The sequence below is a fragment of the Podarcis raffonei genome, chromosome 5 (genome assembly GCF_027172205.1).
Source record: "Podarcis raffonei isolate rPodRaf1 chromosome 5, rPodRaf1.pri, whole genome shotgun sequence".
Classification (NCBI taxonomy): domain Eukaryota; kingdom Metazoa; phylum Chordata; class Lepidosauria; order Squamata; family Lacertidae; genus Podarcis; species Podarcis raffonei.
In genome coordinates this window covers 54,435,346-54,456,861 of record NC_070606.1, presented here as the reverse complement: position 1 = coordinate 54,456,861, position 21,516 = coordinate 54,435,346, and the positions used below count along the sequence as shown (strand labels likewise).

General features: G+C 39.6%; 1 protein-coding gene across 9 annotated transcripts in view; it reads left to right on the top strand.

Annotated features, from left to right (window-relative positions):
• The window catches only part of ADD3 (adducin 3), a 95,984-nt gene that overhangs the window by 36,265 nt on the left and 38,203 nt on the right, over positions 1-21,516 (top strand). For 5 of the 9 annotated variants that reach the window (XM_053389252.1, XM_053389255.1, XM_053389251.1 and 2 more), the window contains one exon: positions 1,465-1,501. The exons of 1 other annotated variant lie outside the window; for it this stretch is intronic. The gene's annotated coding sequence lies outside the window, so the exon portion shown is untranslated. Of the gene's footprint in view, positions 1-1,464; positions 1,502-8,259; positions 8,285-21,516 lie in introns of all 9 variants that reach the window. 3 more of the 9 variants (XM_053389257.1, XM_053389256.1, XM_053389258.1) reach the window with 1 other exon arrangement.

The window sequence follows — 21,516 nt, the reverse complement described above, 5'->3', positions numbered from 1 at the left end:
AGAAGCATATTGAAAGCTTGTGGTGTGCAGAGGAGGGTGACCAAGATGATAAAGGGTCTGGAAACCAAGTCTTATGGGGAACTGTTGAGGGAATTGAGTATGCTTAGCTTGGTAAAGAGGAGACTGAGAGAAGATATGAAGCAATCTTCAAATTCTAAATGGTTGTCGCTTATGGAGCAAGCTTGCTTTCTCCTGCTCCATGGCTAGGACCCAAACCATTTTTGCTGTTCTTTGCCTGATAATGGTGTTAAGAAAAAATGAATCAAAAATAGTGCCCAGATTTCGCGTGCCATTCTCTGGCGGCAAATTTGGGTATTTCTGGATATTTGTAAGGCACCCAAGTCTTCAAAAATTGGTGCATGCATTCTGTTTTGTAGTGAAAGAAATTCAACATTGCACTATGTCAAGTGTTCCATCAGAGCAAGCATTTCAGTTAGACCACTGACAGCTTGATCCACCCTCCTCTTGTGTACTGTTCTGGGGAATCTCCTTTACCCACCCCACCACCAATTTCAGGGGCATGCAGGGGAAAGTCCTTTTGCGCAAGTCCTTGTGTGGGCATCCACTGACAGGACTCATTAGTTGGATCCCACCCAATGTCATTTTTAATTTTTAAAGCTTAAATCAGTACAGGTGGCAGCAGAGATTTTATTTCAGGTTGCTTCATGGTAATTGCTATTTCCCTCTATGCTGTATCGTTCTGTGACTGGAACGGGGAGGACTGTGAGTGGGGATGGACATAATTTTCCACAGAATGTGTCAGAATGAATGCTATGGCCAGGATGTTTTGTGGGGGTAAATGGCGGCCACCAGGACAAAGCCTGCAAAAGTACCGTTCTCTGCATGTGCTATAAAATGGATGGGAGGGGTTGGACTTTGCTTCTCTTTGGACAGGCCATTTGCAGAAACCGTACAAACCTGTTGTGCTGCTTCTGCCTTCTGCAAAGTCAGAATGGTGAGAGATTCGACTGTTTCCTCCTCAGGATTCTTTGCAGTTTATGAAAAACTTCAGGAGGAGAGGAGATTACTATCTTGGTGTCCTGCTAATTTGATTTGAGAAGTATTGGAAATTAGAACTCGATGGCAAACTGATTTTATGGTGCTTTTTGAATGTCCAGTTAGGCACTATCTAACCTTATTTTCTAAGAGCAATTTTGATTTGTAATCAAAGATTCGTAAAGAACAAGCTCCATATAAACATTGGCTAGAATCCATTATATTGTTAAACGTGCTGAAGTCCTTTTGATTTCAGTTGTCCATCCCTCTTGCAGCCAATTTTGAGGAACCAGAGGAGTTGAGTTCACTTTCCTGAACACCTGGTTGGGGTTTTTTTTTAAAAAAAATAAGTCAACAAATACAGTGTTTTTGAGTGGCTGTATTTGCTCATGTAAAGTTATACTGAAATTTACAATCTGTGCAAGTTCTGTCTGGAGCTGACATGCTTTGCTTTATTTTTGTTTGCAGGTCAGAAGGGAGAGAGAACTGTGAAAATAACATCCAGGTAACAAATGTGATTTTGTGGAAATTAATAGCAAGAAAATGAGTGTTTATTTTTTTAATGGATGATTAAGAATAAGATTACACCATTAACAAAGATTGTTAGTACTTCTGAAAATTATTGGTGAATTTAACACCAACTCTATATGGATATTGGTGGGGGGGGGTTCCATAATTTATTAAGTTTTCAATTTTACATTTCAAAAAAACATTTGGAAACTTTAAAAGATCCAATGACTTCCATTCTTCTCCTTCCACGGTTCATTCTTCATATCATACATTCCTGCATATTTTACTATAACCATTCAAATCAGTTTTCCACTTTTACATCAATCAAATATTATTTACAGTGTTAAATTTTAGAGAAAATGGAAACTAGCAGGAGTTAAAGCAATCTATACTGATCAATCTGCAAATATATTAGTAAACAACATTCTTTCAGACCAATGCCAAGTAGAAAAAGGAATGAGACAAGGCTGTCCCCATCTCCACTGTTTATTATGAGTTTGAAATATTGCTTCAGAATATAAAGTGAAATAGGGAAATTAAAGGTATTGAGGTGGGACGTAGAATCTATTTGCTGAAGATGTGTTGTTGACATTAGAACCTTTGGAGAGTGTTCCCAAAGCATTAGAAAAATTAAAAGCTTTGGAGAAGAGCAATAGTGTGAGAGCAAGAAGAACATATATTTAAAGAAGAGTGGAAAACGTTTATTGTATATATGGAAAATAACTGTATGCTGGCAGCATTAAGATAATGCTCCTGCTAGTTTCCATTTTCTCTAAAACCTTAATCATAAATGATCATGAACTATTGTCAAAAGCTTTCTCTGCATCTAGAAAGATTTAACACAGCCTGTTTCTTACTTCTAGGTACTTTATTAAATTGATTACATTTCTTACATTGTCTTTCATTTGTCAGCCTGGTAAAAACCTGGCCTGGAATCTGCGGACTGACTTAGTCACATGTCGTTTTCAGTCTAATAGCCAGGATTGTAGCAAATAGTTTATAGTCACAGTTCAATAATGAAATAGGTCTGTAATTTTTAGTCTATGTTAAATCACTGTATTGTTTGGGGATCAGAGTAATGAATGCGTCTTTCCTTGAAGCTGGTACTCCCATCACCAGAATTCTGTTAATGGTGTCCTTAAGTGGTTCTATAAGTGCATCCTGAAACTTTTTATAATAAATTGCAGTAAGTCCATCTGGCTCCAGTGCTTTTCCCATCCCAAATGGATATTGTTAACATAATTGACATTGCTGCTATTTTTTATTTTTGCTATACCTTATTTATCTCTTGTCTATTTACCCAACACAGTAACTCAGTAGAACAGATAACTAACTGTTCATAGTGCTGCCTCTTCTCTTCTCTGCACCCCTTTCTACTAACCATCTGTCACTAGACGTTGTGTGTCTACAAATTTTAAAACTTCTGAGCAGTTAATAAAACAGTTCATAATGCATAAGCAGCTGAACCAATGGCTGGGGTAGTGGTGTATGAATTTCAGTCAACTGCATAGGTTGTTTTTTGTTGTCAAATTTTAGCTGATGATTTGCCAGAAAAGCAAATCAGGTATACCCTACCTGATTATTGGGGGTGGGTGGGAATTATTATTCTCTTTCTTACATAAGTTATCTCATTTGGTTCTGCATGACCTTGGCTTTGCCCTAGTCAAAGGGTGAGCAACCTACTCTCTCTTTAGGATTACTTTCCCTCGGGGTAATCTGTCAGAGGCTGAGTGTAGACTGAATTCAGTCCAATTTACTATTTGTAGAACTCTCCAGTTCACCTGGGTAAAATCTGTTCGTGCATATGACTTGTCCCAGCTATGCAGCAGTTTGTCAGTTGTCCATGACACTTTCTCTCCAGCTGTCATGGCTCATTCCCTAAAAAGATTTCAAAGGCGAATTTCCCATATCCCAAAGGAAGAGGAATTTGATGGGAATTGTCACCCTGGAACTGAAACTGATAAGTAACACACAACTGTCTCCAAACAGCAAATGGTTATTTTCTTCCGCCCGTCAATTTATCTGAACCTAGCAAGCCAGTGTGGAAGGAGGCAATCTGAGAATTATCCCCCCACCTGTATGACTGCAGAAGTCTTCATATACATGGCAATTATCCAGGGAGATTTGTTTGAATTAATGTTCCTTGAATGTTGAGTCAGGGCTTGCCATTTGGTTTCCACAACCTTGGTTGAGCTTGTTAGCCAAAAAATCACAGCAAATATTAAGGGCAGTAAAACCCAAATATCTAGTAAGCTTTCACTTTAGATCAGAAGTTGGAACACTTAGCTTCTGAACAAAAATAAAATTCTGTAGCTCAGCACAACACATTTTCAACACAATTGTCTGTGTAGGAAACAGCATATATCCTGTGTGAACATCCTTATGTGTCACTGGTGCATTTGTGTATGTGTCTTTTACAGTATGAACACAGGCTCTGCATAGTTTGTGCACATGGAAAACTGCATGCCATTATGTGCTTGAACCTGAGGTCTGTTTTAGAAATGTGTAATATGTGAAGTGGCAACTAGGAAAATGATTTGGAGCCCCTGGTCTGTGTGCTGTCCATAGTTTAGATATTACTTGTCTCCATTTATGCCTATCCAATAAGACCACCATATTAAATCCTTCTCTGATGCCACCACAGGTGAGATGTAGCAAAAGATTATCACAGAGGACCTTTTCAGTGGTGCCCCCTGCATCTTTAAAACCATGTCCCCAGAGTAGCTTGAACTTCATATCATTTTGGCACAAGACAGAAATCATTTTATTTCTCTCATGCTTTTAAATCTGTTAAGGTCCAATCTAGTTTTTAAATCTCTGCCAAATGATAGTATGCTCCTAATTCATGTTAATATTGGTTCTGTTTGATGTATGTCTTTTAAATTGCCTGGTATTTTGATTTGCAAGCTGCCCTGTGAATTTTTGCTAGCGTGGGAATATAAACACTTAGAATGAATAAATAAACACAGGGCCAGCACTTCCATGAGCCAAGCTGAGACAATTGTCTCTGGAAGCGTGGACAGTGAATTGGTGTCCTCTGGGCTCTCTGCTTGCTGGCTTGCTTGCGGGCCATCCACCCAGTGAGGCTCCAGTGAGCTCTTCCACCTTCTCCTCTCTCTTGCCTAGCTCTGTTTTTAAACTTGTAACTAACTAGATTTACACAGAATGTCCAGCGCCAGCAGCAAAGTGGTGGCAGCACAGGGGTTCCTGGCCAACGTATTCAGAAGACTGGGCTCTGAGGGACAATCCACTTGGCATTTCCTCTGAGCAAGGTAGAGAGGGGAAAGAGAGAGACCACCAGTGCTGCCACCACTAATGCATTATTAAAACAAAACAAAAAGGAAATGAGAAAAGTGGAAGGGGATTAGCATGGGCAAGAGGAGTGTGAGGAAGAGGAGGAGCAGGAACTAGGCCTAAATAAACCAGCAATTCAGATACACAGGGATGTTAATGGTACTTTTTGGAACATCCAGGAAGGAACAGAATGGAATCAGGTTGAAGTATTAATGCTATCTTAAAGCTAGAACTACTGGTCCTCTTAAGCAAGGGATGAGGATTCTGGCTCTCCAGATATTGTTGGACCAGCTGTCATTATCCCTGACCATTGACTATCTTGGCTAGGGCTAATAGAAGTCGCAATCTAACATTTTGTTCTTCATTCTGATCGTAGGCAAATTTTATCAGAACTGCAAAGGACATTGCTGAACATGTAGGCAAAAAGTTGGAAAACAGTACTGTGTGTTAATGTGCTCAAAATTGTGATGTGCTATCTTAAAGAGGTCTGGGAATCAGAATCTGTTGTATGTGGAACTCAGTTTATGATTAAGAGGTAGAACTTAAGTACCTTCAAGTGAAGTGAAAGAATCTTCAGATAAGTTCTGTTTTCCATTGGATGCTTTTTTCCCTAATTGTGTGTCTGGGTTGCCTTCTTTTGAGTCTTCTAAATCTTTCATCAAATCCCAGTCAGAAATCTTATGGCCCTCTCTTGACAGATATACATTAGAGATTTTTAGAACTGATTCTGTGATGTGTGGGATCTTGAATTATTACTTGTGAATAGCAATGGTATTTTTTTCCTCCTATATTGTTGGTTTGCTTTGATATCCTACCCTGCCACCAGCAGTCTCAAAACAACACACATCGTTCTCTGTGCTCTGTCTGTTTGTTCTCATAACAATCCTATTATATAATGACAGGTCCAAGATCACCCAGGGAACATCATGGCAGAATAGGGATCAGAACCCAAATCTCCCCAGTACTAGTTCAACACTCTTAAGTATCATACTGTCCCAAGGTGTGCTTGCTATATATTTGCTACAGTTATGTATGATTCCTATGATTTGCTTTACTTTACTTCAGATACCACAGTAAAAACAGGATGTGCTAATGGTGTTATCTACTCTGGAAAGGAAAGAAGTACTGTTTTCACTGTAGCTTCTTTTTTCCTGTAACTTCTTTTTCCTGTTGATCACAGGAAACTCTTTAGTAAGATAGTCTCTCTTTTGCCTGAGTGTTCACAACTGTGCGCTGTAACATGCAAGGAAATGGCTTTGTGTCTCTTCTCTCTCTTTCCCAGCCACTCTTCATTGCTGATTGTGCTAATATATCAAACTATAGTTTTTACTAAAATGATGACATATTGGAATGCTGCCCATATGCTAGTGCAAACAATATGTGAATATTATCTTCAAGCAACGTGGTAGTTCCCAGTTAAAAATTAACTTAAGAAGGAGTGTGAATTCATGACATTTGGAGATTAAAATAGTGTTTACTTGCATCCTGTACAGTAATGACCTTAACACTCCATCTGAACAAATTAAATTAAAGTTTTGGAAATGATGAAGGCCAGCAGTGCTTTATCAGTGCTCACATACTGTTGTTGTTCTTGCTGCTGCTGCAAACCAGGAGTTAGAGGGGGAATGTTAGTGCAGTGCAGCCCCTCTACCTCCTCTTAAGCAGTAACAGACTGGTGACTGGGAGTGGCCGCCGAGACCATATAACACCGGTCTTGAAAGACCTACATTGGCTCCCAGTACATTTCTGAGCACAATTCAAAGTGTTGGTGCTGACCTTTAAAGCCCTAAACGGCCTCGGTCCAGTATACCTGAAGGAGCGTCTCCACCCCCATCATTCTACCCGGACACTGAGGTCCAGCACCGAGGGCCTTCTGGCGGTTCCCTCACTGCGAGAAGCCAAGTTACAGGGAACCAGGCAGAGGGCCTTCTCGGTAGTGGCGCCGTCCCTGTGGAATGCCCTCCCACCAGATGTCAAAGAAAACAACAACTGCCAGACTTTTAGAAGACATCTGAAGGCAGCCCTGTTTAGGGAAGCTTTTAATGTTTGATGTACTACGGTATTTTAATATTTTTTTAGAAGCCGCCCAGAGTGGCTGGAGAAGTCCAGCCAGATGGGCGGGGTATAAATAAATTGTTGTTGTTGTTGTAGTAATTTTATTACATTGCATTTTGGAGCACATTGAAACAACTGCCAAGAAGCTGTTTGGGAGTGTACAAAGCGCTGGTGTTAACTTGGGTTCACCTGCTGTGCGCTTGCTTCTGCACTTTTAAAAAAAAATTGTTTCCATTCTTCAAAATAATAGGTAGGCACTTATAACAGAAAATAGAGAGAGAAATATTCACAGCAGAATCCCTTAGTGTATCAAACTTCAGTTCTGTTGTCTATTTTTAATCCATTTTGTTGGAGAAGGTATTTGTTTTCAAATCTGTCCTGAGCTTTTGTAATGGGGCAGGCTAAAAATCCATATAAATCCTAATACCAGTAAAATGAGGATTTGCCATTTTCAGTTAGCATAGAAAAGGTAACTCAAGTCAGCTGAACAGGAACACTGGCAGAGTAACACTATTAGGACCCTTCTATAAAGATAGGTTTGTGCTTGCCTCAACCTATATACCATCTCTGTTGTGTTACGTTCATTATTCCAAAAGTCTTTTGTATTCCATTTTTGACTAACATAGCTTAAACCTATGTTTTAAAGGAAGACATACAGTATAGGACTACATAGTGCAAGGTGGGACTAAAATAAAGAAATACATAGCCACTGCCCTCAACTGTGCTTGCATAACTTTAGTGTCACATTTTGGTTTTCCTGCACCAGAATATGAACTTTTTGACACAGATTCAAATTGTCAACATCCTTGTCCATGAGGCTTACTACAAGCCAGCCTGCAAAATTTAATTAGGTTAATCTACATTTGTTTGATGACAAATATACCGAATTGACTCTTAACTGACTCTTAACTCCACACGACTTTGTACAATCTTATTACCTCACAAGTATCTAAATAGGGAGTTTCCTAAAGATACTTTCTGGGCAGATTAATGAATTTGCCTAGAAAGTATCTTAAGGAATACCTTTTGAAAACAAATCTTGTGTTTTAAAATATATCAAGTAGCTGTTATTTTACTTACAGCGTCTGCAGAGTGTTAAAATGCTCTTCCTTATCTGCCCAATGGTCCCTCCTCTTTCCAGTACCATACGCAAGCATGAAGGCCGTTTTCTGGCAGCAGATAAATTTCCATATCGCTTTCCCTGTCAGATTCCTGGGCTATGAGATAAAGTGGTTTCATACAACACAAAAAGGAGAAGGTTAATGTAAAGTACTTGATTGCACTTATGGGTAAGAAAAACTTGGCTATGGCTTTTAAAAGAAATTATGCAGGAGTGAGTTCTGGTGGGAGTTGAAATGTTGCTGTTTTTCTCCTCTCTCCCCCAACATGGATGGTGTTTTCCAGTTCAGTTCTAGGGGCCTCATTTAAGGTAAGCATCACAATCTGTTCTTTCCCTTGCATGTTCAGTTGTAGGGTGGTTCAGGTTTAAGAGAATTGCATGTTTAGTTTCTGAGACATGTTTTTTTCCTGAAACTTTTCATGAAATCTTTCTTTAGTTTTGCAAGTGACCGGGGTGGGGGGTGGGGAGTTATATTTTGCTGTCATACAAGAATTCTCAAATTAGGTTTGAAATAAACCAGAATAAAGGGTTGTAAGAAAATATTCACCCTAATGTTGCAGCACTTAATTCTAAGCTCTTGCCTCCTGCTTTGCTATCTTAGAAGTAACCAACTCAGACAAACTTAAAACAATAGGTTCTCTCTTGTTTTTATAAACTTGTTGGAACGTTGAAATGAAAAGTAACTGTTGGAAAACAAACTTTTATCCCACAAGCCTTCACTTTTTAACCAGCAAATCATCAATAGATGTCATTTTTGTCCTTCGCAACATTTTGATATACTTTTATTACAAACATATCTATTGCAAACATATTCCAAAAAGAGACTGTATAAATATATTCTCAAGCAATTTTATCAACCTCATTGTGCAGTTTTAATAACATGAGGATTTGAAATATGCATGTGGCAAAAACTGGCTTTAAAAAATGATATGTTATTAAGAACTTTATTATTTGTGCTAGTGAAGTATATTGGCATGCCAGCTGAAACTGATGTCATTTTTGTAAGCTTTATTCTTTGGATTTAGTCACCACTGGATGCCTCACAGTTGCTGAGGTTTTTCCTCTGACAAGTTGCAATTTTTTTCATCCCATTTCCTTTATGTCTGGTTTTATGCTGTCTATATCAGAGTTTGGAAATAAATTAAGCTGAATTGATAGTGAAACCTTGGGTGCACCACTAAGTGTTTTATATATGGAATTATTTTTGTTGCTTTGGCACATGTAATTGTTTTAATTGTTGACATTTTTATTGTGAAATCTCTGAGATATTTTATTGAAAGTGATTCATAAATTGAATCGAATAAATCAACAACCATTTTGGGGCACAGTGCTTCTGATCCAGTATAGGTCAGTTTATTTGCCTTTACAAACATATTTTGACTAGCTGGTCAGGCAAGACCTGTCCACCTATTTATTATTTCCTTTTTTCCAAAATTGTGTACCCTTACCCGTTACCATTTTTAAAAGGAGAGCAAACATTCCACCTGCATTTGCAGCTTATGTGTAGCCATGTGCACATTTCTTGTAATACCCTTGTGGTCACTGAAAAAAGGGTCAAAATGTTAGATGAACTGGTTACATGTTGTAAAAGAATGACATTATGCATTTTGAGTGTTTTTATGGCAATAAACTTAGGCTTAACTAAAGATTTCAGTGATTCCAGGTTAGTGTAATGAGTGGGTGACTGTTTAGGAATAATAGCCCTGTACTACTTTTGACGCGGGTGACGCTGTGGGTTAAACCACAGAGCCTAGAACTTGCCGATCAGAAGGTTGGCAGTTTGAATCCCCGCGACGGGGTGAGCTCCCGTTGCTCGGTTCCTGCTCCTGCCAACCTAGCAGTTTGAAAGCATGTCAAAGTGCAAGTAGATAAATAGGTATCGCTCCGGCGGGAAGGTAAACGGCGTTTCTGTGAGCTGCTCTGGTTCGCCAGAAGCGGCTTAGTCATGCTGGCCACATGACCCGGAAGCTGTACGCCAGCTCCCTTGGCCAATAAAGCGAGATGAGCGCCGCAACCCCAGAGTCGGCCACGACTGGACCTAATGGTCAGGGGTCCCTTTACCTTTACTTTTGAATAGCTCAGCTATGCTCATCTTTGTCTTCAGTATGATCCCAATCCCTTACTCATGGCCTCCCATTCTAGAATAACTCATAATTACTCCAGAGCTACTGTTTTATCCTGACACTCTTAACCATATCAACATATCTTATTTCTTTTCCTATAGCTCATCCTTCCCACCTCTCTAAAGTTTGTGTAAAGTGTGTCTTGTCAAGTTTAGTAAACTCTTAGTAAGCCCATAGAAAATTTGTGTGTTAGGATTCTTGGATCAGTGGACTATTATTGCGGACTATTACTTGAACCTATGACGTTTAGAAGGGAGGCAGTGAGAGATTTTACTTTCTTGGGCTCCATGAGCACTGCAGATGGTGACAGCAGCCACGAAATTAAAAGACGCCTGCTTCTTGGGAGAAAAGCAATGACAAACCTTGACAGCATCTTAAAAAGTAGAGACATCACCTTGACATCAAAGGTCTGTATAGTAAAATCTGTGGTTTTCCCAGTAGTGATGTATGGAAGTGAGAGCTGGACCATAAAGAAGGCTGATCGCCGAAGAATTGATGCTTTTGAATTATGGTGCTGGAGGAGACTCTGGAGAGTCCCATGGACTGCAAGAAGATCAAACCTATCCATTCTGAAGGAAATCAGCCTGAGTGCTCACTGGAAGGACAGATCGTGAAGCTGAGGCTCCAATACTTTGGCCACCTCATGAGAAGAGAAGACTCCCTGGAAAAGACCCTGATGTTGGGAAAGATGGAGGGCACAAGGAGACAAAGGACAAGATGGTTGGATAGTGTTCTTGAAGCTACCAGCATGAATTTGACCAAACTGCGGGAGGCATTGGAAGACAGAAGTGCCTGGCGTGCTCTGGTCCATGGGATCACGAAGAGTCGGACACGACTAAACAACAACAACAACAACAACTTGACGTTTATGCTATGGAGTCCTACAGAGCTCAGTGTTATACCCCATGTTGTTCAACATCTTTACTGTATGATGATGCTGGGAGCTGTCACTTAGTGATTTAGTCTGCAGGGATATTAGAACAAACATCAACTGTGATTTCAGCACAGGGTCTCTCTCTTTACAGCAGTAATGGGAATGAGCAAAGTGGCTTTGAGCTTCATATTATAAGATTATGGATTTAAACCATTTTGCATATATATACAAAAACAAAACTATGTAGACAAAATATGAAACAACTTGTCTGTTCCATTAGCTCAGATACATCAAACACAAATTATATAATGTGCACTAAGTAAAGTGGAAGATATCCTGAGTAGGAACCAGCTGCATACCCTGCCACAATTCAACAAGAGACTACACACCAATATCTCCAATGGCCCATATCAAACTAATAGCATGGCTCTCCGGTGTGGAATAAATTGAAGCTAGAAGACTCAACTCACACCACTGAATTAATTTCACTGCCTTAATTTGCTAATAATGTCAATACCACTTGTCCTCTCTCTCTCCCCATTCTCTTGGGGGAGTATGTTAATGGATAACTGCCAGACCTTCATTGTTTTGTCAACATGAATCCATACCTAAGGAAGTTCACTACTGCTTGCATGTACAGAGAAAACTTGTGTATATTTAGGTTCCCCGAGTCCAGTGTCAATTAGCAGGCTGCAGATAGGAATTTCTTAAGGAAAACAAGATAACAGTCTAGGAAATTGATCTGAGTAAGCCTTCTGCTGCTGAGTCAGCAGCAGTTAGTGTTAAGAAATGGATCAGCTATAAAATGTGCATCTCTCATAACTTCCTTAAAAGTCAGAAAGCATTTGCAGCCGTTTCTACTTTAAAGACCACCTGTTCCCACATGAAAATGCCCAGAAATTGAGGTCTTCATCTGAGACCTTTAGAATTAAGATGGGTAGTGACCAGAGCCTTTTCAGGTGTGCCACCCTGTCTTTGCAATACATTTCCACAGAGGTTCATCTGGCACTGATCTAAAGTCTTTTTTTGGCAACAGGTGGATATATTTTTCTTTTCACAGGCCTTTTGATCTTAGTGTTTTAGCTTGGTTTTTTAAACTGAGTTTGATACTGGCTTTGGCTTGGTTTATAAGTATGCAGTTACACTGTTTTAATAGTTAATTTATTGTGTTTCTATTTTGTATCTTTTTGATTGTTAGTTACCCTTGAGGCCTTTCAGGCTGAGGAGGATTCCGAGTAAATAAATATTAATAGCAGGGATCCGGAGGTGCAGGAGGGGAGGAATCTCAATCCTACAGAAAGTACTTAGAAGTTACAAGCTGTGCGCACATGCAGTGATAAGCCATGCTGCCTAATTGCTCCTGCTTTGCTCTCCCCCAGCACTAAGCAGGAAGCCTTGGCTTTCCATTTCATCCAAACCCAGGGGTCATGGTTTGTTGCTTCCCAACAAGCCAAAAATCAGCATGCCAACAAACCATTGATTAAGGCTGGCTAGTGATTGTGGCTTATTAGTTTAGTGGTAATGGGGAGCCACTCACACCAGGGGAGCAGTGAAGTGCAAGCAATTGGGTACCGGGATGTTGCTCATTCAAAATAAACTACAATAAAGCCCCAAAGTCCAGCTTATTGTTATGGGCAAACATGGCTAATATTTCTTCTGAAATATTAGAAACTTTTAAAACCTAAAGTAGGGTGATGAATGCAGCTTCTTGCTTTGATGTACACTTCAGAAAGGCAATTAGCAGCCACAAGAGGAATACTGAAATCCATTATCTATTCTAGAGAAGAGATACCATTAATCAGAATGATCAGTTTGCACAGCTATTTAAAGGTTTGTGTTCATACTGACAAGGGACATATGTATTAAACAGCTAGCTGTTCTATTACTAAGGTAAAACATACCTTCAAATATCTGGGCTTTTAAATCAGGTGCACCTGATTGTGTGAAGTGAGCACTATTATTATTTATTATATATTGCACCTTTCTCCAAAGGATTAAACATATCACTACTAAAACAATTCACTGAAAGCTTTTAAAAACAGTTTAAAACTCCTTGAGTGCTAACCAAATACCTTACTTAGAACACTAACCACAAACACCTCTTGATTGTGAGTTTTTCCCATATTTCTTCCTCACTTAAGTACCACGTAACATTGGCATCGACCGACACCTGTACTATTTAAATATACAAAGCATGTGTATTGCTCTGTGATTCATTTTGACATAGGTCTGGCATGCGCTGTAGTATTTGTTTGTGCTAATTTGAGCTGGCAAGATACCAGAAGCATTTTTTCATTTAAGAGAGTGTGCAGAATGCAGCACCTCATCTTCAGAGTTTGTATAACCAAAAGCAGATATGGTGTTGTTTAATCTGAGTATATTTAGGACATGGATTGATTGACTATGAATAACTGAAGTTCAGGAGCATATGAATTGGACAGTACACTGCCTTTGAACAACTGTATGCATGGGTTTATTTTAATCATTAACTGAAGAGCTATGTGGGATAGCAATCTGAGTGGAGGCATGTTAAATGCATGTTCTTGTAAGATGCAATGCATGTGAGAAATTGTGGGTTGAATGGCTGCCTGCAGCTACTAGGGGGTGGTGTGCTATTTGGTAAAATGCACATGTTTTGCTTTACCTGTTTTTCTGGATAAGCTTCTGCTTTTATGTCACAATGTAGGGATACAGAACGTGGAAAGCTCAAGTAGTTAGTTATATGTTCAGCATACCACTGAGAACTAAAATTTACCTTGTGTTTTTCCTGACCAGATATGTTGCGCTGTTCAAAGTAGCTTCATGAAACCAGCTAGCACAAGTAATAGTGTGTGCCATTGATTCTGTTTGTTTGGCAAGCACCTCCTAAAATCTATAATGCCTTGGATGACTTTAACATGCCACAAAAGATAGAGCCCTAAGAATGTTTCACCTTTCTTTTGCCAGTAAAGCACAACTGCGTCCACTCTGGGTACTTAATCTGACTGAGCTGGCAGTTGTCCATTGTTATCAAGAGAGTGGGGGAAGGGACGGGATAGAATAACTTGATCCTCTTAGTCGAGATATGCAACACACGCTGCAGACAGCCCGATCTGGATTTTATTTCTTCATCTCTATGTGATCCAGTATGCATTCCTAACATGTTAGAAACAGTTTGTGTCTCTGAAAGCACAAGATCAGTTTTCAGTGGCAACAGCCCCTAAAGGAAACAGACTGATTCCTCCTTGAGCAAACATCTGGCCAATTGTGGATGGAATTAATTGCTGATCTCTGCTGCCTGTGTTTTTCTTCTCTTGCCATTTCCTTTGCAGCTGTGAAAGGCAAGTTTTTAGACCTGAAAGCAGCATGGACATTTCCAGCAGTAGTAGTCTAAAGTTACAAATATTATAGATACATTTGGATTTAAATACAGTGGTACCTCGGGTTAAATACGCTTCAGGTTACAGACTCCGCTAACTCAGAAATAGTGCTTCAGGTTAAGAACTTTGCTTCAGGATGAGAACAGAAATTGTGCAGCGGCTGCGCAGCAGCAGCAGGAGGCCCCATTAGCTAAAGTGGTGCTTCAGGTTAAGAACATTTTCAGGTTAAGAACTGACCTCTGAAAGGAATTAAGTACTTAACCCGAGGTACCACTGTACCTCCTGCAAACATACTAATTTTGAAAGCTCAATATGAGATATGCAATTATTTTGGAAAAAATTAAGACTCCGTCTATGTTTGCAACACTTTAAAAATTAAGAACCTCTAGTGTGTGAAGCTTATTCCCCTGCAATTAAGGAAAATAACCACCTACAAAGCTGACTGTTTTTTTTTAATTGCTTTTAACCATTGGTAACATTGAGATAAATTCCAAAAGGTTGATTTAGACAGAAAAGTACATATTTTTATAATGATCAGAATTGCTGTTTTGTCAGAATCTTGCAAATCTTGCTCTGTTGTCATATCACAAATCATCAACTGCATTCAAGAACAATTTCTAACATTTGAAAGGTGTGACAGTTAACCTACTGGTTTACTGTTAATGTCCAGAGGCAAACTGCAGTGTTAACAGTACTTTGTCTCCACCCACATATTTCTTAGTTTATTGGTAGAAATACCTTGGTTACAGTGGTGGAAATTAAAGAGGCCACTTTGTAGCAGACTCCACACACTTGAAGAGTGGCCTCAGTGCTACTCACCCAAGACTCAGCCTGCTGGTTTCCTATTTCATTGGCTATTTATTTATGGCAAGGTACCTGTAGCTTCCTGCCTGTGTCTAAATCGTGTGGCTTTATATCACTGTTGAAGTCATCTAGTACCTGGAATGTAGCAAGAGTGCCTGCAAGTATGGACTGATGGTCTGATTCTGCACTCTGGGTTGCCTGGCGTCCATCCCTGCCAAGCTCTGCAATCGCATGGCTATCAGCGGACAAATTTAGAAGCAAATGCTAAGTGTTTTGAACCACAGTTCAGTTTCGTGACGAAAGTTTTATTCAGTCCATTCTTAGCCACTGTATCAACCAAACTCCACTGTCCAACAAGGAGCTACAAGTGAAAAACATTAAAACTCTTAAGGACTTGATATTGCTTCACACCACCTAGAGGAGCTTGCTGTGCCGTCACTCCCTATCCCTATTTATCCTCACCATCTTTGTTCTCGCCAGCTTATATACTTCAGTGGAAAAGTACAGGAGAAAGGTAGAAAGCAAGAATTATCACAGTGGCATGAGTGAAAAATAATAGAGGATAGATTTTTAAAAACACTGAAGTTAATGTTTCAGTGAGAAAGAAAACTGTAGGGAATTGTGGAGGTGATGGGGAAGTACCACCAATAGGGAGGTCTATATTGAGCTTTATGTTGCAACTCAGTGCATGCTTACTTGGGTGTAAGCCAATTGAGTTCAGTGTGACCTTCAAATACACAACACATAGAACAGGACTGTCAAAATACTAAGTAAATGTTGCCTTAGAAGAATCAGCTGTACTTGGGATGTGTATAGATAAACAGGAGTTTTACCTCTTTGGAAGCAATGTTGTCCTAGATTGGCTAAACTGATGATTTTGTGTGTGTTTAGTCTTTTATTTTGAGCATAGTTTTACTTTCTTGAGCATTACATATTTTATTTTAATATTACACTTGCCATAACCTGACTACCTTTCAGAGTCTATTATTTTGTAGGCTAATCTAATAGGAATATTGACTCTAGAGGATGCTGTCTCAGTGTAACGAGTCTAAGATAATCCACAACTCCATTTCAGTCCCACACTACTTTACCGTCCTGCCAAAGCATCGTGACCACCAGCATTTGACATTCTGAATATGAGTCCAGGGATGAGCATCTTAAATGATGCTCCACATTTTTTTGTGTCTATTTTTCTTTTTCAAAGTAAGATTAACTGAAGCAGAAGTTTGAAACTGCTTGTGTTCTTTCATTCATTACACAATTACGTGCACGTATTTGTGTGTCCTCCCTCAGCTATCTCATATTAAGTGGTTTTTGGCAGACAATGAGAGTTATGGAAACAATTAAAATTCCTATGAAACATTGTCTCACTTGTTTATTTGGAAGAGTGGGTGGTGGTTGGGAAATAAAGGGCAGAGCCTTGCTTTAAAACAAAAGTAATTTGCTTTGGAGAGGACTTTTCCAAGGAAAAAATGTCAGTGTCTTGTATAAGTTTTAAGCTTTCTGTCAAACTGAGCATTGACAATACTAGGTCAAACACATTCAAAATATTCTGACAAGCAGTGATACCATACTGATATGTAATTCGATTATGGTTTAGTGTAGAAATGAAGTTTAAATGCTCATTAATTTCCTACGGATAAAAATACAGAATAAAGCAATGGTTTGATCTAATCATACTTGGAGCATGCAGTGTTTATTCAGAAGAATCCCCACAAGCAGGAGACCTCTGGTCCCGTCCCGTCCCCCCACCTTGGTATGCATGGGTACCATAGAAATAGGAAACTGTGGTGCATGGAAATGGGAGGCAGGAGGGCAGGTGTCTTATTTTTGCCCTAAAGCAGGGATGAGGAACCTGTGGCTCTCCATGTATTATTGAACTCCAACTCCCATCAGTACCAGCCAACATAGCCAGTGGTCAGTGATAATAGGAATTGTAGTCCATCAGCACTTGGAAGGCCAGAGACTTTCCACCCCTACCCTATAGGGATCTAATACAGGTGCTACACCCATCATAGGACTGGATTAAGCTTTAAATGTACATATCAAATATCCACTTTAGTTAATATAAGCACTCTTGTTTTTCTTTTGGTTTTACTGGTTTGATAAAAAGGGTTCTGCTACAGTTCATTCAGCTACAGTTGATGGACTACTGCCTGGATGACTTTTTGTTTCTTATTACTATTAGCTATATAACAGAACCTGCCAATAACTGATATGATGATGGAAGTATTTGCTCTGATTAAGGCAACATATTCTGGGACTGATATGATAATTTGGACAAAAATACATATGACCTTACTCAATTTTGGCAAGTTTTGAGGATTTAGGAGTTACCTTTTTAAGTATTAACAAATTTGTTTTGAGTTTATAAAAATACTTTTACAAATAGTAATTAACAACAAACCATACTGGCTGATACTATCTCATGTATCTCACTCCCCTTACGCATCCTAATGAATGTTCTTGACAAATCTAATGTGATTCAATCATTGTATGAGATTTAAAATAATAAATAAATAATAGAAAAAGTTAAATTTCATGGGTAAGAATGTGAAATCAGCAGGTATGCTACTGCTATCTTTGCTAATGATCAAGAAATGTACACAAGATTATTTTAAAAAATACCTTTAATTTATGCACTTTTCCCTAAACTATTTTCTCATGCATTGGCAAGTCTTCAGCCAAAGTGGTAATGATGATGAGATAACACTGGGACATATATAAGCCAACACTATAGCCCTGTTCTCATTTTCTGTGAGGGCCAGGGATGCCCAAAGTTTTTTCAAAGAGGGCCAGATTTGATGAAGTGAACATGTGTAAGGGCCAACCAAAGTTACACACAGACATGCCTGGTGTAGGCAATCCCTTGCCCCACACTCAGTTCGCCTCAAGATAGGAAATTGACTTCTATGTTATACAGCAGTGCACCTACAAAAGCATTATTAATACACTCTACTGAATGTATGGAGGGTAGGTCCTGCAGGTGCATGCATTCATTGACCAAGTATGTTGAAGGTGTCAACAGCGCATTCTGTTGTTAGTACTTAACTTCATGCACTGAGGAGTATACTCAAGAGAAGTGAATTCTGCAGTGACTGCAGTAACAATTCGGACCAAAACACATTGGTATAATGGGTCTGCTAATTGCCTTTTCTTAACCATTTAAGCTGGGTTGTCAGGAAAATTTAGAGTTAAACTAGAAATTGGATTCTGGATAAAGCATTCATTCAGTCTGAGGTAGATGAGTCTCCAATGATTTGGGCAGCTATAAATTAACAGGTGCAGCTGTGAGGAGACTGATGGCTAGAATGATTGGAGGGAGGCATGATCATCTTCACTTAAGTGAAATATTTTGTGACAAATGAGAATGCAAGGAAAAGATATCATTCCATTTGCCTCTACACACCATGAGGAATGTGGTCTTCACTTTTTCACCTGGCTATACTATTCCTGTGGGACGCGGGTGGCGCTGTGGGTTAAACCACAGAGCCTAGGGCTTACTGATCAGAAGGTCAGCAGTTCGAATCCCCGTGATGGGGTGAGCTCCCATTGTTTGGTCCCTGCTCCTGCCCACCTAGCAGTTCGAAAGCATGTCAAAGTGCAAGTAGATAAATAGGTACCGCTCCAGCAGGAATGTAAACGGCGTTTCCATGTACTGCTTGGGTTCGCCAGAAGCGACTTAGTCATGCTGGCCACATGACCTGGAAGCTGTCTGTGGACAAACACCAGCTCCCTCAGCCTATAGAGCAAAATGAGCGCCACAACCCCAGAGTCGTCCGCAACTAACGGCCAGTGGTACCTTTACCTTTATACTATTTCTGTAGTGAAGTAATCAAACATTTTCTGCCTCATTTCGTAGCGGACCTCATTGTGGGAGACAAGGTTGTGCATGTAAATACAACTTTAGAAAGGGAAAATCCAGTGAAGTTGGAAGGGAAGGGAAAAGAACTAGGAACTTCATTCCTCCCCTTATGTAATCTAAGAATTCCATGAGGAAAGGGGAAATTATAAAGTCCTGTCCCATCTCTTTTGCTACATTCCTGATAGAAATTGAGCAGTCTGTTTCCACTTCATATAAGTGAGAGAGTAATGGTATTTAGAAAGTAGGTTAGAAGGTGAAGCAAAACATGTATGAGTGAATATGAATAATGAAGCTAAGTATTTTGTATGTGATAAAAATGACTTTGTAAGCTCCACCCATCCCTGGATTTCCACCATATGGCTTTTTTCAAGTGTTGAAATTTTGAATACTGTACAGAGTATTCAAGGCAGGAGAGCACAAAATGAATAATCACGCTTGTCTAGACCACCCCATTTTTTGCTATTGGGAGGGGGGCTATCATAAAGAATCAGCCAATACTAAACCCTTTTAAGGTTTTGAACTTCAGATATTTGAAAGAGAAAAGGCACATTGCATATAGGTGCTCAGCAAGAGCCAATTACTGCTTACCCGAGGTGAGTGAACAAGTGGCAAATTATAAGGATATCAAGGTTTGGCATCTCAGAACAACTTGTTGATACCATTAGACAGTTTCATCTCTTCTATGTGTCATTCTGTGAATCCAGGGCAGCTACAAATGCCCAGATTTGTTTTCATTCACTATTTGAAGCAAGGGAATAGTGAGAATAGGTGAAGGTAAAGGGACCCCTGACCATTAGGTCCAGTCGTGACCAACTCTGGGGTTGCGGCGCTCATCTCGCTTTATTGGCTGAGGGAGCCGGCGTACAGCTTCTGGGTCATGTGGCCAGCATGACTAAGTCACTTTCTGGCGAACCAGAGCAGCGCACGGAAACACCGTTTACCTTCCCGCAGGAGCGGTACCTATTTATCTACTTGCACTTTGAGGTGCTTTCGAACTGCTAGGTTGGCAGGAGGAGGGACCGAGCAACGGGAGCTCACCCCATCACGGGGATTCGAACCGCCGACCTTCTGATCAGCAAGTCCTAGGCTCTGTGGTTTAACCCACAGCACCACCCACGTCCCTATAATAGTGAGAATACACACCTCTTAAATGCCAGGAGTTCCTCTATTTGGTGGGAGAGCAAATAGGCTAATGTTCCAATGGGTCTCTTTAAAACATCAGTTGGCAGGATGTTATAGACTTGCATCCAAAACTGAAAATCTTCCTTTCTGTGTGTGTCCCTCTAGGCCCATATCATTGTAGCTTTTATGTAAACTGTATTCATATTTATCAGAATTTATGATAAGGAAAACACTTACAGTGCCTTCCAAACCCTCAGATAACAGAATTTGTAGACTTGGCCAGTGCAAAGTACATGCTTTCAACAGTTTTGTATAGTAATTTTGTCCACAGAAAGAGCTCCACCCTTGATCTTTACCACATGTATTATGAAGAACATGATGAAAAAGAAGGGTCACCTCCAGGGCAAGATTTCTTCAGCATTGCCATATGTGATCAGCTTCAGTTTCCTGTTTTAGGGTTTTTTTATAAGGCAGTTGGGCAGCTGCTACAGTCTGTTGGAGGAAGAAAATATAGTGCTTTTCTGCTGTAGATTTCATACATTTAGCAAAAATATTTTGGTCATGCTGGCTGGGACTGATTGGGAATTGTAGTTCAACAATAGTCCACAAGGTTCTAACCTCTGCTCAAGGGATATCTTATTGTTTACACCTTGCCAAAATAAATGTCACTATGATCATTGGTTTTGTACAGGCAGAGCATGAAGTTCATAATTTAGACAATTACAGAGTGACTTAAGACAGGAAAGAAGGTAATGAAGGATGGCTCAAACATATTTGGAATTCTCAGAGTAAACAAATGTTGAATGAAGTTTTTTATTTGGAAAAAACCACCCTGAATTTAACCTTAGGGAGACTTCACTGTCATGGACATTGTAAATAAGGCTTTGAAATGTTAAAATGTTGCTAAGCATTGATTAAACATTTATTTACTAACTGTATAGCAAATAAATACTTGCATGTTTACGGTATGTAATTTACCAGAATTGGATGATAACTTGTGATCTGGTAATTCTGCTCTTCGAGACATCGTGGCATGAACTTTGTGTAAGAGTGGGTTCATTCAATAAAAAAAAATAAAGGCGCATTTAAAGAGCCTTTTATTCCACCCATAAAGATGCTTTGTGCTGTAGCTGCTGTGTATTTGACGGACCAATTGGGGAGAGACACAGCCAAAGACTGTTTTGAAGCATATTTCAATGCTCTTATGCTAAAAACTATGCCTTCATCTTTGGTTTAGCAATGTGAATGGTAAGTTTAAATTTGTGTGAATTATTGTATTCCCTCTGCAGGCAGGGTTTCTATCCATGCAAATCTCTTCTCTTGCAAATTGTTTTTTTCCTTCTATATTATTGTTCATAGTGGGTTCTTGAGGGGATATTAGATCTTACAATTTT